The sequence below is a fragment of the Apteryx rowi genome, unplaced genomic scaffold (genome assembly GCF_003343035.1).
Source record: "Apteryx rowi isolate R43461 unplaced genomic scaffold, aptRow1 scaffold_159, whole genome shotgun sequence".
Lineage (NCBI taxonomy): Eukaryota > Metazoa > Chordata > Aves > Apterygiformes > Apterygidae > Apteryx > Apteryx rowi.
In genome coordinates, this window is record NW_020447852.1 from 628,524 (window position 1) to 641,051 (window position 12,528).

Genomic DNA, 12,528 nt, shown 5'->3' on the forward strand with positions numbered 1-12,528 from the left:
GACTTGCATGTCTTTTCTGTCTTCTGGGTTGGGATATGTACATCTTTACTGGTTTAAATAACAGTTGTCTCTCATACATAATGACGTGCTAAAGGAAACAGTATGTACAGCCTTGGGCTTGGAGTATGAAAGATTACAGTCCTGTCACTAATACTGCACCAAGAGTATACTACAACACAAAACCTCTAATATTGATCCTGAAATGGATGTTGCACCAACCATGCAGTAGCAAAGTTCAAAGTGGAGCTCTGGCTCTAACTACATGTAAATGGCTGAATGCTTTTTACTCAGTGAAGACACAGTGCATCTTTGCTTGCCATCATTTTTGGCTGTTGAGGAAAAAGGATTGAAGGATGCTTCACAATCAGCAACTGCACAGGTTTGCCAGAAGAGTCTTGCTTTTATTATCTTTAATGAGACTAATAGTTCTATGCTCATTATTTTGAGGTATAGTAGTTACTGGAAGGTGATTTTCTTTATCTTCAGTTCAGTCTGGTTGGCACTGACCAGGTAAAAATGAAAACTTATTGTTATGACAATAGTAGAGATTCCTAAGCTCAAATCAAGAGAGTGCAGTCTTTTGAGATAGTCAGACAACTACCATTCTCTTAAGTCATAGGGATGGAAGGGCTGGCACCACCCCCTAATCTGCTGGAGACCTATTAAATCAGGTTTCAAGCATGGCCTGCTTTCACAGTCCTAYCCTTCACTTAGGTGAAGTTTGCCTCCATATTGCTATCAGTTAGAAGCAAATATGTATGGAGAGAGGTATTTATGATAAGAAGCTACAGTGAGAAGTACCACAAGTTCTGTCATTGGACCGAAGCTCCAATGGAGCTGGAGTTGATGGGGATATGTACACTGACTTCACTGAGTTGTGGATCTGGCACTGTTAGCTTTAATCTATTTGTCCTTTTCAGCTCTTGCTCAAAGGCAAATGCTCCACAGATATTACTATTCTTCCCTGACTGGTGCTATAATTTAGCCTTTACCTGAGCCTTGCTCTTTTCCATCACTTGATTCCAAGTTTATTCCTTCTCTCTATACAAAACTAGGTGGATCATTTTCTGTGAGTAGTTTCCCTTTTGTTGTCTTCTTCCCTGAATGGATAGGTGTGCAGAGGAAATCTTAGTAATCCTGGATACAGAATTATGACAGAAGAAGAAAATGTGAAGTTATCTAATATTTATGCCCTAATACTTCATCACCAAGTCTTAGTTTTCTCCCGTTTCTGAATATGCTAATTTCTTCTTGCTTCTCAGTAAATTCTGCTATTCACTGTCCATCTTCTTCATATTTATATATAAATGTATATAGGGAGATACATGCCATAGTATGTAGTAAGCTCAATTTATAGCAATTATTGGTAGCTGAAGCAATCAAAGGGGGGAAATTAATGTATAAAGCATCAGAGCAACAATAAACAAGCTTGTATTGTCTTTCTCTTTCACAGAAAAGTCCATGGCTGTGCATATAATAAACCCATGAAAGTTGGGACACCAAAGCAATGGAAAGCATTGACAATGAATGCATCCCTCTTTCAGCTGGTGATGGATTTTCTGTAGATCGTATCAGCAGACAGAGCAGAAATGAGATGCAGTGTCTTCCTTCCCTGGAAGAGAGCTGCGGTTTCTGAATTCTGTGCCTGGAATTTTTGACTCTTTTTTGCTTGCTTTGCTAGTCTGGCGATGCTATCAACTTCATGAGAGCTTTTGTTTAGAGTGTTTTCTTTTTTCTCTCTCTCTCTCTCTTTTTTTTCTATCCTCCCTCCACTCCCAAACCTCAGTATTTCCTCAAGGCTTTGGCTGAATGTAAATAAAACCTTCTGCCTGCCAGGAGTTATAAATAAACAAAACAACAGTAAAACTTCATTTAGATGTTAAACAAAAGCTCTGGTCTAGCCCTAGCTCAGTCATGCTTTCTGGGTTTGTCTAGTTAGTTGCAGACTGCTACAGTTTTCCCACACGTGATAGCCACAGTGACGGTACAGAAACATCCAGGGAGGTTTAAGCTAGTGGAAATGCTTGTAACAATCGGGTTATGGCAACATTAGTACTCAACACAGGCTAATTAACCTTACATTTTCAGGTAGGTTTGCTGAGCTCTTTGCTGACACAACTGTACTTCTGTTGGTTCGCAGATAGCTTGGGATATGAACTACCCTACACTACACAGCAGCCACCACATGACTGCAGTTTAGACATACACCTCAAGTAATGTTAGCAGGCTTGACTGAAAGGGCCTTGCTGTTTTCCCATCTCCCAAGGGAGAACAGTGAAAAGGAGGCAAGGTCACAAAGTGGGAGCATTTTGGCCTCTGACCAGGAAGGATGTATACTGCAGTCCTTTTCAGGCAAGCTTGCTAGTAGAGCTCTTTTAAAATTTCTGTAACTCCAGAATCAAAGACTCAGTTATTATTAAGGCGCTCATCTAATGTCTATTAAAGGCTTTCACTGATTAACTGGGCAGCTGGAAGAGTCTGAAAGGCCAGAGTCTGCAAGCAAATAGTATTTTTCCATGGATGACACCTTTGATTTCAATATTCACATCCAAAGCACTATTCAGCCTAACTTTTGGAGGCTCTGACCTAGATGACTTTACCTGACCTAATGTACTCCTTCCCATGAAATAGCCTTTCTCTTCTGTGTGATTAACTGTAAAGAGATGTAACAGGATTTTCTTCCCTATATCATGTTTTCCTCCCCTAGTCATCCCTCCTCTCCAAAATCCTTTTTTGGCCTATAAACAATGTACTAAAGACAATGTTTTCAGTAAATAAAAAGGCATTTTGTTTCACTTTTTAAAATAATTTTATAAGAAAAAGGTTGGAAGATTCAAAAAAGTAAAGCAGAGTCCATTTCAAACTTTTACGTTCTGAAAACATTGATGGAATTAGTTTTTCACTGTTTTACCAGCGCTACTTTCAAGCTTCCTTCCCACACTTTGTACCACTTACTTGCAGAGTACTCATGGATACAAGTCTTCACCAAGCCTGACTCTTAGTTTCTCTGACAAATGCTCATGCTGTGAAAGAAGAGGCATTAGGTTGCCCTGGGTTCAGCAAGCTGTCAAACTTCCCCAGAGAAGTTTCCATAGAAAGAAGCTACTTTAAAACTTTGTTTAAAGCGAGGGCTGTTACTCAAGGCCTTGGTGCTCTCATTAGAGAGGGGAGGAACCATTTAAAGTCAGGAAGCTGCAGTATATGAAAGTCATGAAATTGAAATTGAACACATATTTTGCCAGCTGGTTTCACACCCCCAGTTGGCAATCCACAAAGGTTTAGAGGGGGAATTAAATCCATTTTTCAGCAGAAATAACTATTTTTGTGATTATCATATAGATTCCATGAGCTACACTTTGGTCTTATCAAGACAGGCAGGCAGCTGCATGACAGGTGGAGAGAAAGAGAAAATGATTGAGATGAAATCACCACCAATAACTATTGCAGGAAGAAAGGCAGTGTTGGATCCCAGCCATAGTACTTCTGCAACCTGGTTTGAATGGGCCTGATGGGATGCCATAATGGAACCTACACTGAACAAGGTATGTGAAAAGCTGTCTGACATGGGCTCTATTTCAAAGGAAAAATACAGATTCCTTCCAGGCTCTAATTGCTTTTATTTTACTTGTTTTGCTCTTGGGGCTAAGATTGCCTTCAATAAAATGAGATTTAAAAAGTAGAGTGAAATAACACTCTAAAACAGAGTCAAGTCATAAGAGCTTAGAGAGGAAAGGATTTGTCTCAGCATCAGTGTCAGTCTTAAAACCAGCTGACAGACTTGAATAGAGTCGATGACTGAAGTTTCTTATCACTGTGTGGGGTACAGTTATCCTATTCTTACTTGTTTTTCTCCAAAACCACTGGCCTTCTTAGCCCATTAAGCGTTATTAGAGTGAAAATGGAGTGGTATCCGATTTTGGTCAAGAGGTTGCTGCCTTACTTCACAACTGATGACTCAGCTTCCAGCTTTATCAGCTCTGGGCACAATCTTACCCTCCAAGCACAAATGTTGCAACTGAGTTTCCAGCTGCAGAGCAAATCTGTTTTATGTATCAAAGGTCAAGATCAAGTCCTCAGCTGTGAACTGCAGGAGTAAAAATACTTTCTGGCAATTGGACTTCTGTTGTCTGGTGTACCTTCCTAGCCGACTGTTGTGGCGCCTGCTGCTTCTGATAGCAGTTTCCCCATCCCCTTTTGGATTACTGGAAATTCATCCCTGTGCAAAGAGCCCATGTATCTTTCAAAGTCCCATTTAGGTCCTGCTGTGATTATTTAAGAAGTGCCTGGGAGCCTTATAGGGAATCAGTACTGGAATGAGCTAAAGATTAGTTTCTATTTACTGCAAAGTACCAGAAAGTGTCATAGCCAAACATCCCCAGCAGGACAGCAGAGAACAACCGTAGCACTCCAGCTACTTTGCCACTGGTGCGAGTTGGGTGCTCAGAATGGCTCTGGCTGCCCACGCAGTAGAAAAGTAAGTAAGTGTATTCTATGTTAAAACAGAGAAAAGGGAGGCTAAGAGGGAGAGAATAAAATACATGTGTCCTTTTAGAGCTCTTTTAAAGACTGCACTAATTTAGCCAGGAAAAAAGGAGGCCTATCCATAATCTCTAGGCATTGCTTTAGTGGTTACTGAATACCAGAGAGAAAAATTGCTTTTGTACCTAAGAGATAGCATATCAACTCTTGAAGGGTCACTAGCAAAACTCCCCTGTACCATCCTGTTCCTCAAAAGAACCCACCTGTAAATATTTGTTCTTTTGTGAAATAGAAAAAAATATGGGCAAATTATGGTTCTAGAGACTAGTCCTTTGTAACTCCATCTTAAAGATTCCACTGATTTATCCAGCAAAAATGAACAGAAATATCCATAGTTTCTGTGTTGTTGGTTTATCAGTTATTGAATACTATAGAAAAATGCTGATCAGTGGTACACAACCTTTTCAGAACCCACATGTCATTCTGACAACTTTCCAGGACCAAGGGGAGCAGCGTTAATCTGCATACATATTAACATAAATTTACATAGGAATTGAATCAGAGATGAATGTGCACAATTGTTATTATTGTGTATTTACAATAAACTGCACTGTAAGTGTTGACAGCACTTTACAAAACAGAGGAAGAAAAAACATTCTTTGAGGGCTGGAAAGTAAGTGAAGCACCATTTCCCTGAAAATGGTTTGCCATGTCTTCCCAAAAGTTTCATAAGGCCACAGGTATTGACAAATGCAGCTTTGAGTCTATCAGATAACTACTGTATTTGCATGAATGGAAAAATAAGTGTGTTCTTCCAAGAGAGGAAGGTGCTGTGGTCTGTCATTTGGAGGGACTCTGATTTTGTAGGGGACAGAGATAAGGATTTTGGAATTTCAGTTGTATCTGACCACCTATTTTTTTTACTTGTCTACATGATTTCCACCTCTCTGAGATCTGTACAGAAACAGGAAAAGGTTCACTTATCTTACATTTCTCTCTACTTGCTGATTAACTATTTACCCACTGGAGCTTGCATCTCTGGGTCTGGGATGAATTCTGAGCCTGTGCTGGAGAAAGAGTTGCTACACTGCTGCAGATCTGAGGGCAAGGCAAGGAAAATGACTTTCTCATCCTGGAGAGAGCAAACTGGTGCACAGTAGGGTTACATGTACAATTCTTTTATGCTGTTTCTTTCCTAAAGAAAGGATCCCCTCTAAAAAGACCTTTACATAGATGCCCTTTTGATGTGGAGCAGGAGAAAAAAATATTATAAGCTTGTTTCTTTTTAAAAAATAACCAGCAGTGGGCATTGACATTTAATAAAATGGCCTGTGGCATCCCTGGCCATAGAAGATCCTGGGAAAAGCTCCAAGCTGCCAACACAATTGCTGGATAAGCCAACCTAAGGGACCTGGAGAAATATCCCCTTTAACTTTCAGCCATGGTGATGCTGTGCATTCATTACCAAAGAAGTGGAAGAATGGTATGATGTGCTCTGAATCAATTGCTCAATGTTCTTGTTTAGATCTTGGAGTTAACTCTTATTTAGACCATTATATTCAAGGCCTTTTCTCTTGGGAAAGTGCAGAATAATAAGGAAAAGGATGTAAGGGCACAGCACAGCTCTTTCTGTGCTATGTTTTGGGGGGTCATGTTCAGGATAGGAAGGTAAATGAATTAAATCTTAAAATCATACACCTGTCAGTTCAGATAAATCAGTTTAGACCCAGGGTCAAACGTTGCAGCTCTGGCAACATCTTGTTTAGAACTAAGTGGATTCCAACTATGGTTTGAGGGTCAGATGCGATACAGGTGTAAATCAGAGTTAGCCCCTGCAGCCTTCAAAGGAAATACACCACGATGGGAGCCCAGTATTCTTCAGAATGTCTTTTGGCAGATGTCTGACCTCCCTTAGGACTTATGAGAAAAAAGCAGCTGTTAGTTAGGGCTCAGAGTCCCAAGTGGTTTGCCATGGCAGCTTAACTAGTCATCCTGCATCAGCTGCTGCCTATATATGAGCTCTCAGCCTGTAGCAAATATGAAGTAATGCAGTAACTTATCCTAATCTTATTTCACTCCAGGTTATATCTGTGAGTCTAGGTCCTATGAGGAGAGAGACATGATGACCTTTTTAGATACTTTTCCAGTGGGCCACACCTCAGGGTATAACTGCACAACAGGAATAGGAGACTGATTTGGTAGCACATGTCTCCTTATCCGATTCTTCTGGGCTGTTTGGTTTAAAAGCTTATCTTTTATACTGTATAAGTCACTATGCTATTGGCACTGTAAAACAGGGGAACAAAAAAATCCTACTGCAAATCTTGGGACAATTACTGGCCACACTAAAACATGTTCGTGCATTATATCTGAACAAAAAATCATAAATAATGTTATCCCTGTGAATCAGAGTAAACCCAACTCAGGGCTTTTGCCTGCAAATCATCTCATAAATTATTCAGTCAGTTCCAATTTTGAGTGACTTGCTGAAAAAGTTTTGGGTCATAAATAGATATATCCTAAATTAGGCCAGTGACAGGGTGGATTRTATGCTTTCACTGCAGAGGGTGGACTTTCGCTGCAGAGACCCAGGTCCTAGCCCCTTCTGCAATAAATACTTAAATATTTTAAGGAGAGTGGGATAAATTCAACAGACTGGGAAAGCTTCAGTTTAGAATACACTGTAGCCTAGTAGAAAAATTTCCTGGGAGAGACGGGTTCTGTTCTCTGCTCTAAATTGGGCAGAGGAGGGAGCTGAATCCACTCTCTAGTCTCACAGGGCTTGGATACAGCTGCCAATAGACCAAAAGGTGGATGTACTCAGACAAGGATATCACTTTCTGTGAGGCACCTTGTCTAGGAGGCGTGTTCTGGGAAAACATAAGATAGGCAAAGTAAATCTTAGCTTGTGAAATGACAGATATAAGCATCAAGCTCTTTACAGCCGATATAACAGACATCTCCAGAAATGTAAGGTACTTCTGCTTTGTAATGTTAGGCATCTATAGGCTTAGCTGATCAAATGGGAGGGATCTTGAATATCGAAATATGAATTCAGACACCAAACATAGTAGCCACTTCCTTTAAACTATTTGTGAGTTTAGGATCATGTGCTTTTATGTTTCTCATAATCTTCTCAGTTCTTTCCCCGGATTGCTATTTTGAGCTAACCTCAGTACCCACAGAGGGCTCCATGACCCATCCACCGACTGCTGAGTTTGCTATGAGACTAAACTGCAACTCTGAGCCTGGTTCTCTCCCATCTGGCAGCAAAAATGAACTGCTGCTGACTGAATGACCACTGATTCTCTTGGAAGCAGATCTTTACAAACAGCAACAGCCAACTCTGTCACCATTTGTGAGGATTTGTAGCTTGGGCCCTGAGACATCTGTCTGAGATATTTACGGAGTGCCGTATTGCACTCACTGAGGCTCTGCATTCACATCTGGAGTCTAGACTGAGTGACTCTATGGGCTGGCCTTCAAGCCTCTGTACAGCTTATGTCCCCCTTGTTCTCTCACTTTGTCTTTTTATTGCTTTATTGGTTTATTTATTTGCTGTAGGTGCTTCTATCTCATCTCCTCAGGCGTTCCTGTCATGGCCACTCGAGAGCTTGGGTGAGGAAGAGCAGTGACTGGAAGAGACCAGGTGAAAAACAGATGGACAGGTAAGGAGAAAAGGCTGTGCTGCGGCGAAGCTTCGATCATGTGGTTATGGTAATGGGGATGACTGGTGATGGATTATGCTGTTTCTTCTGGGTTCTACAGCTGCGATTATGAGAAATGACAGTGCTCAGCTGCATGGGGTTTGCATTCAACACATGTGACAGGGAACAGGAGTGGCTGTAAGCTGTTAGAAGTGGCCACATGGCTGAGCCAGGCAGAGAACTGAGCTGCCAATTACTTTGGGTTACATCTGTCAATGGGCCATGGGTACAACCTGGGTCATCGCTGAGCTGCTGTAAGTCAAGCTGTAACTCAAGCTGGTTAGAGTTGTTCTCTGGCTGGAGATTGTTACCATTTGTTGTCCCCAAGGATGAATAGCATGGGGTCAAGGCCTAAAACAGGACATAGTGGATAGAGTTCAGTAGCCTAAATGTGGAGATCTAAGGTATCTGAGACAGTGGCATGGGGCTGGTAGCTGTAGCACAGGTTCTGTGGGAGGGAATTAGGGCATCTGAAAGAGACATCCAGGTTTATGTAATTAATTCCTTCCATTATTTCTTACTTTTTGCCTTTATGCTTAATTCTGTATCATGTTTTGAACATGGGAAGCTGAGAGATTTAGCCCTGTGCTGGTTCTGTACTTACGCACTAGATGAACTTCGGCAACAGATGAACTTCCAGTTGATCTGAGCACTGTCCCTAGTAATATCAGCTAATGCTGCTGCTACCCACACTGGGACCAAATCTTTCTGAATGTTGCTATTCTTATTCTCATCCTCTCTTTATTTCTTTTCCTCAGGCCTTTGGTCTATTAGGTCCACTTGTTCTTCTGCCTGCCCCATATCCTCCTTGTAACAGTTTTTCTTTGTTTTAGATTTCTTGGTTGCCTAACAGGCCTGCCAACCACTGCCAGAGAAATACTGCTAGGAAGTCAAGGGCTAAGTATTGTTGACAACAGTGGGGTTATGACCCGGAAATGTATTGGAGAAATTGAATGGGCTAATAGTGAAAATGTATGTAGCAGCTGAAAAGATAGGTACTGTGAATGTACCAGTGTGTGTACATAGATCTATGTATTTGGCTATAGATAAACCAGAATCTACACTAAGAGAATGTCACAAGCACAACAAATTCGAGGACTCAAATACAATTCAGTTCAGCCTTTGAAGAATGGTAAAAAAGGATTTGAGAGATTCTCTGTGCACTTGAAGTAGCTAGCAACAACATGATGGCAGTTCTAAGTAAAGGGCTTTAATCAGAGTATATAAAAAGACTGGAATGATGTTTGAACAACGTGTCCAGCTCCCAAGCATTGTCTCTTTCCTGCTATCAGTGACACCCATTGTACAATAACAACATTCGCACAGAGATGCGTCCTGCTTTGCACAGAGAGAATATACTGAAGCAGCCATAGGGCTGCGCTGGCCTTGGCTAGAAGAGTCCCCAAGGGCCCATCTGCCAGCTGCTGACTGATGTAGAGCTGCTGCTGCTGATAATAGGGTACATGCTCCAGCTCCAAGCTGAACTAGGCAATCCTGGGCACAGTCAGATGTGCTCACAGGGATCAAGTTCAAGCCTGTTTAAGAAGTTAGTTCCCGTCAGTGCTGATTTAAGCTAAGGAGTTTTGCTGTGTATTGGAAAGGACTAGGAATGCTCACAGAGTCAGCTACTTCATCTTGGCTGTCACAGTGGTGATTTCAACAGAGCCAGGGGAGTCAGAAAGACAACAAACAACTGAGATCTGTAACTTCCTAAATCATGCAGACACAAGCTGCAAGAAGTATATTTCCATTAGACTTATGTCAGCTTGTACGTACCAAAATTATGCTCTTTCAAAGTAGTTTAGGCAAGAGGTGCCTAAACTTCTTTGAAGGTGTGGATCTTTGTTCCACACTGGAAATGGTTGTTGGTGGTTGAACATTGTTGGTGTATTCAGAAAAGCAACCGCAGCAGGCAAAATGACAGGACAGGTGAGGCTAGAAAACACAGATTTTTGCTGTAGAGATTGACGTATCATCATTGGAGAGCAAACATGTAAATTTTCCCCACTCTACTGAATGATCTCACAGGAGAGGAAATTAAAAAATGATCATTGCAAGGTTCAATAGAATGTAAATACACTAATAATTAGGCAAAAGTATTTTGTACGTGATATCTGTGTTAATGTCACCCAGACTCATCATTAGCCATGTTCCTTCTAGGAATACTCCACATGTGCTAAGCAGGATGTGCTTTTGTGTGAATACAATTTCACACCATCCAGTATAACTGAGATCAGCTATGTGGTCTTCCAGGCTTGGGAGCCAGAATTGGCTGTGTATCAGAATAGTCATATTGCGAGATTGCTGAGTGTAGTTCTTCTGTGTTTCCCAAAATTGTTCAGTTCCTTCACCAGAGGAGCTTGCATTACAGAGCAGGAAATGCAACTAAAGATCTTCTTAGTGATTATCACCTCCTGGAGTATTAATTGCACATTCCCATGGAGAAACTGAGTTCTGGAGTGGCAGTTCAGCTGTAACTGTTCAACTTTTTCTTGAGAGATTCCCAGTGAGGGCACCCTTATGCAGATCCAGCACCCTTAGGCAGATCTACAAAAGTATCTCAGTGTCTAAGCCCTAGGTAGGCCCCTGAGCTGAAACCAAGTGCTAAGATTCCCATTGGTTTATGTCAACAGGCGTTGAGATATCCAAAAAAAAAAAAAAAGCACAGAAAGTAGGTACTTACTCTGGCTTGGACACACTATGGCGAAGCAAAGATGACTTCTTTCTGGAATAAATTGTTTTGTTTTCTAAGTGATCACTTTATAGAGAAAATGCAGGTGAAGAAACACAAGGAAAATGTCTTAAACCTTGTTACCTTGGCAAAGCTCCCATTGACCACAATAGAATTTTACCTTTGCGTGGATTAAGAGAACAGCAGGATCTGAACAGCTGGTTGCTTAGTTGGGTTGTTGGTGTTTCTAAACCTATAATAAGGCTATGCTGAATGTAAATATTTTTTAATCTGAATACAGAGATCTTTTACCATTGCTCAAGGCCTCTTGAAGGCAATGCACACAACATACAAATGGAAGCTGTAATCTATAATGCCACAAATCCTTTAGGAGGATTATCTCTGTTATCTCATCTGACATCAGAGAATTACATGTAATATAGACACATAAATGGCTTAGTCACAGAAAGATGCTTTAGAAAAGAATAGGAGAGAGGAAGTTTTGTAAGTTTCTAAGCAGGGGAGAAGAGGGAAGGCTGTTCAAATGAGAAATGGATTGGAGCTAAAATCCCGTTTGGGTTCATTGCAGATCTTGCTTACTTCAGAGAATTAGCCAAGGGAGCTGAGTCCCCACTGTCTTCGTTTGCATGTAGTCATTTACAGCCCTGCAAAGGCTGGTTGCTACACATGCTTGTGCCTCCACTTCCCTTTGTCTATCCTCAGCCAATCTGCATGAATGTCACTATGCAAAGAGTAAGGCAATGAAGGATTAAACCCTGTAGCTCCATGTTGGCCAAACAAAAGCCTTGGATTTGAATAACTTGAACTCAGGATAGGATCGTTTGACCTATAAAACTCAGCAGCACAGCTAGACAGAAGATTTACTCATTGCAAGGCCAGTCTAGATTCATCTTTCAGAGTTCTCTCCTACTGCTTTCTTCTTTATAGGACCTTGATGGTTTCCTCAGAGAGAAAAAACTGGTAAATATGATGCGATTTCACAGAATCACAGAATGGCTGAGGCTGGAAGGGACCTGTGGAGATCATCTAGTCCAACCCCCCTGCTCAGGCAGGGTCACCTAGAGCACGTTGACCAGGATCGGGTCCAGGTGGGTTTTGAATATCTCCAGAGAAGGAGACTCCACAACCTCTCTGGGCAACCTGTTCCAGTGCTCTGTCACCCTCACAGTGAAGAAGTTTTTCCTCATGTTCAGATGGAATTGTCTGTGTTTCAGTTTGTGCCCGTTGCCTCGCGTCCTGTCACTGGGCACCACTGAAAAGAGTTTGGTCCCATCCTCTTGACACCCTCAGATACTTGTACACGTTGATAAGATCCCCCCTCAGCCTTCTCTTCTCCAAGCTAAACAGGCCCAGCTCTCTCAGTCTTTCCTCATAAGAGAGATGCTCCAGTCCCCTCATCATCTTTGTAGCCCTTCGCTGGACTTGCTCCAGTAGTGCCATGTCTCTCTTGTACTGGGGAGCCCAGAACTGGGTCCAGTATTCCAGAAGTGGCCTCAGCAGGGCTGAGTAGAGGGGGAGGATCACCTCCCTCGACCTGCTGGCAACACTCTTCCTAATGCAGACCAGGATACTATTGGCCGCCTTGGCCACAAGGGCACATTGCTGCCTCATGGTTAACTTCGTGTCCACCAGGACTACCAGGTCCTTCTC

The 12,528-nt window shown here is 41.8% G+C and overlaps 1 long non-coding RNA gene across 2 annotated transcripts in view; it reads left to right on the forward strand.

The window, feature by feature from the left end:
• The first annotated feature begins 2,913 nt into the window (after positions 1-2,913).
• The window catches only part of LOC112962933, a 17,474-nt gene continuing 7,859 nt past the window's right edge, over positions 2,914-12,528 (forward strand). The window contains exons 1-2 of one of the 2 annotated variants that reach the window (XR_003252458.1): positions 2,914-3,542; positions 8,044-8,147. This is a non-coding gene — a long non-coding RNA (uncharacterized LOC112962933). The remainder of the gene's footprint in view (positions 3,543-8,043; positions 8,148-12,528) is intronic. The other variant, XR_003252457.1, reaches the window with a different exon arrangement.